The 4,244-nt window shown below is 47.3% G+C and overlaps 1 protein-coding gene across 6 annotated transcripts in view; it reads right to left on the bottom strand.

Annotated features, from left to right (window-relative positions):
• TFDP2 (transcription factor Dp-2) overlaps positions 1–2,197 on the bottom strand; it is a 178,917-nt gene extending 176,720 nt beyond the window's left edge. For 3 of the 6 annotated variants that reach the window (XM_028489086.2, XM_028489103.2, XM_028489096.2), the window contains exon 1: positions 2,051–2,181. The gene's annotated coding sequence lies outside the window, so the exon portion shown is untranslated. Of the gene's footprint in view, positions 1–2,050 lie in introns of all 6 variants that reach the window. The other 3 variants (XM_007126490.4, XM_028489107.2, XM_028489112.2) reach the window with 3 other exon arrangements.
• Positions 2,198–4,244: the final 2,047 nt, after the last annotated feature.

The raw sequence follows: 4,244 nt of genomic DNA, 5'->3' as shown, positions 1-4,244 counted from the left end.
CATATGTATATGTATAACTGATTCACTTTGTTGTAAAGCAGAAACTACCACACCATTGTAAAGCAATTATACTCCAATAAAGATGTTAAAAAAGTAAATAAATAAAAATGGTGAAGTGCAATGTAAATATATGACTCATGCATTATGCATAAAACATAAAATATCAACAGCAAGAAAACAAAGCCAGTCTTTCTATAATGCTAAAAAAAAAAAAAAAGCAAATGTATATTCACATTTCAATTCCTAATTACAAAAAGCAATCTTTGAATCCTTCAGGTTGTGTTTTAATGTATGATTTCCATCCACAAGTGCTTTCCATATTAAGGATAAACATATCGGTTCACCCAATTTCAAGTTGTATTGAGGGGACATAGCTCACAGTTAAGAATTTTGGCTGCAAGGGAAAAACTTGAAGGTGCCAGTTGGACGACACATTTCCAAGAGTTGGGGGGAAAGGTACATGATCACAAAATGGTAACGTGAAGTATTAAACACTTGAAAATTCTGTTTTCCCTCTTAATTAAACAACTAGACATAAAGAGAACTCAAAAATAAGAGTTTAATAAGTCTTGGGCCTTTATTAAACATAAGCACCACATTGCTGAAACTGCAACTGTACTGCCAGAACAGGGCTACGGACACCATGTCTGCCATGAGACTAGACTCTAGTTCCAGGTACAAGATGTTCTAATAAATAACAAATGCATCAAGAGCCAGCACAGAAGTGTGACAGAATCCAGGGTCTAGGCATTTGATTTTTCTCCGGGTGCTACTTGAGAATGGACACTGCCATTAAAGATTTATTACAGTAACAGGATAGTGATAAAGCTTTAGCTAAATTATAGGCCAACCAATGAAATGGAAAAGCAACATGAAATATCAGATCAACTAAATTATTTTCTGTATAATTTTTTACAGAGGTAGGGTCATGATTACACCGTACAGAGGACAGATGAATAACCTGAACTATATCTATTAGGTGAAGATGATTTCAAGCCATTAAGAGAAAAGAAAAGTGGCCCAGAAAAAAATTAGGCTATAGAAGTCAAATGAAAAAACACAACGCTAAGATTTGGGGGAGAAAGGGGAAGGTAGGGAATGAGCTACTGAGTTACTAAAAAGAGAGCAAAGAAGTGGGACAGGGAGTCTGAGCCCTCAGAGCCAGAATGAGGAAAAGTATTCAAAGGCTCAAAGGGCGCTTCAGCAGTGAATACGGAAAGGGATGAGCCTGTTAACTGTTTCAACGGAAAAAGAGAAACAATACGGGGAACTTTTCTAAACCATCATTCACGGGGGTCGATTAAATGCTTAACTCATGCAGGGCAGGGCAATTAATATGAGGTGAGCTTTGTTCCAAATGGTTACACCGATTAGTCCATTTCCTCCTGGCAACACCCTCAATAGGTGGATACTATTTTACAGATGAAGAAACTGAGACCACACAACGCCAGGTAACAGAGACTGGTACCAGAGGCTGAGCACTCATCCCCTTACTTGCACTGTCTCCCGGCAAGAGCCTATAAAAATCTTTACCCTTTTCTGTGGAGAGAGACCTTGGCTCTCCGGAATTTCTCAAAGGAGTCTGGGCCCCAAAAGTGACCCTCTACTTGAGAGAAAAGTTCCCTTATACAGGCTACGAGGCTCTTCCAAGCGCACGAGGCTTTGGAACTCTGAAATACACCTGGTAGAGATGGAAAACCAGACTTAGAAGCCATGCTTCTCCCCTGAAGATACCGAGAAAGTAGAAAGCAGCCCTTCCTCTCTTCCACTAGGCGTGACTCAGGGACGGTGCCTCCCCCAATTTGCTGTGTGTCTGTGTGTGGCTGGGCGAGGGGGGGAGGGGGGAGGGGCGGTCTCCAGTTTCCGACTCTCTTCCCCAGACACTCAAGGGTTACTCGGCCAGGCCTGGAAGAATGCGTGGGAATAAACAGATGGGACTCGGGGTGACAAGGGGGCCCGGAGGCGCAGGGAGGGGAACCTGCCCAGGAACACGCCGGGCCGGGTCCAGAGGCCCTAGGCACGGAGCCCGCGCCCGCACCCTGAACCTTACCGCCGCTTGGCTGCAGAGAACGAGGCGACCGAGCAGGGCTGTTCTTCGAGCCTGGGGCGCGTCTTCGGGCGCCGCCGCTCCAGTGGCGCCCGCGGCTGGCGGCGGCCGGATCCCGGCCGACTCACACGCCGGACAGGCTGGGCGATCTGCGGCCTGCCCAGTCGAGGCCCTGGAGTTCGAGGCCCCGGGACGCCGACCGCGCGCGCGCCCCTGAGCCTGCCCAAAGAGGAAGGGTCAGGGCGCGCCCGCGTACCGAGCAGCGGCGGCAGCTGCAGCCGAGACCGCTGGCGGCTTCGTCCGCCCTCGCCCGGCCCAGCCACTGCCCCGCTTCCCCCGCGCGAGCTTTGGCGGCGGAGCAGCACGGTGAGCGCCGATTGGCCCTCGGGATGAATGACGTACGGCGCCTTTCTCCACGGATTGGCCAGGCCTGCGGTGCGTGCGAGGAGTAAACAAACCCCGCCCCGAGGCTTCCCAAAGAGAGGAGGGGGCCGCGAGGTGTAGCAGCGGGGTGTCAGGCACTCTGCCGAGTCCCAGGGTTGTCCACTGGAGGTTCTCAGTGGGTCCCCCGCAGGGATCTCGCCAACGCGGCTCCCCAGCCGCCTCCGGGGCAGGCTACAGGCCTGAGGCCTAAAATTTATAGACACACCCTTCCCCGCCCCTTCCCCCCGGCTTGGGTGGGAATCTTGACTTTTCCATCCACCCCCATCCCCCCGGCCCCAAGCAGGAAAACCCCCATCTCTCTTAGAAGAGGAGGAACTAGGTCATCCCCAGTTCCCAGGCACAACTCCGTCCCCAGTCACTTGATGGGTCACCTCCGGGGCAGCAGCATGGAGGGCCTTGGGGACGAGTGATTGAGGCCACGTGTGGGGACGAGTATGCGGTAAATTATTCACAACAGGGGTTAGAGACCGCTGGGCATGTGGCTTCTACAGTACACAGGCAAGTAAGATCCAAACCGGGCCGGGTCACCATGTCACGTGGAAGCTGAAGAGAATATCGCGGCTCCCACCCCCCAAATACCTGTCCATTTAGTTCAGTATTAATACATTTTGTGCCTATCTGAAAACCATGTGTGAGCTTACATTTTAGTGGGGTGGGAAGGGCAATATGCAAAAGAAATAAGCAAAATATAAGCTATGTTACGTGCTGGGACATGCTTTGGGGGAAATATGTAGCAGAGAAGGTGTTTGAGGGATGGCTTGTCTTAAATAGAGTGCTCAGTGAAGGCAGCAGGAAAGGCGCCATTTAAATAAATACCTAAGGAACAGGGGGAGGTGAGAAAGCACCTTTGGACCTTTCTCTGGGGTGGAGTGGAAAGATAATTTCTGCATAATTGTACGTAAAGTCCTAGGTGGTCAAGAATGCCGAATGCAGTCTCCTTGGACTCATTCTAAAATGCAGAAGCCCCAATGGAGTCATTACCTTGCATTTTTCAATAACAAATCAATAAGATTTATTTAGTTTCCACAGAAATTTTGTGGTTTCAACTTAAATTCTTTTCAAACATCGTAAGCACAAAGATACAAAAATGAGGAAAACAGACGAAACCTCCATCCTCAAGGAGCTCAGTCTAGCACGAGAGATGGATTGTTAACCACCTCAGGTCAAAGTGTAAACTGTCCAAGTAGAAGTAGATGCAGAGCTGTGCTTGGGCTAATGGGGGAGGGAGTAGCAGTGGATGTTATTAAGGAACTGTACCTCAGAATCTCTTTATCTATGAAGACAACTCAGTGCTAAATTTTGCAGTAAGACTATGGCAATCAGGGATTCTCTAACCTCTTTGTAAATTTTTAAGGTGAGAGTCGGAAGATAATATTAAGTTAAACCACATGAAATTGTTAATATTTGGCAATTTTCATATGACTCGTAGAGTTAATATGAGGATTTTGCTATGTAATACATATAGTAAGTGTTCAATAAATGATGGCGATTATTATGATCATTTGATAATTGTACTTTTGAAAAGAATGATTTAAAAGTCAATGTTTCGTAACACCTTCCAACGCCATGAAGTAAAATGGGCAGTGCAAGTTTCAAATTTTCCATATACTGGTTTGATCTAGCTGTGAATTTCCATGACCTAATCAGGGTATGCTGTAAAAGACACAAAATGCTAGTTTCACAGCAGGCCAAGAAATTCAGAATAAGGAACAGCTTGGTTTTCAAGCCAAAAACTGAAAATTCCCCAGAACAG

The sequence above is a fragment of the Physeter macrocephalus genome, chromosome 1, assembly GCF_002837175.3.
Source record: "Physeter macrocephalus isolate SW-GA chromosome 1, ASM283717v5, whole genome shotgun sequence".
NCBI classification, from domain to species: domain Eukaryota; kingdom Metazoa; phylum Chordata; class Mammalia; order Artiodactyla; family Physeteridae; genus Physeter; species Physeter macrocephalus.
Note: the sequence above shows the minus strand (reverse complement) of the source record. Positions and strands in the feature narration are given on the sequence as shown.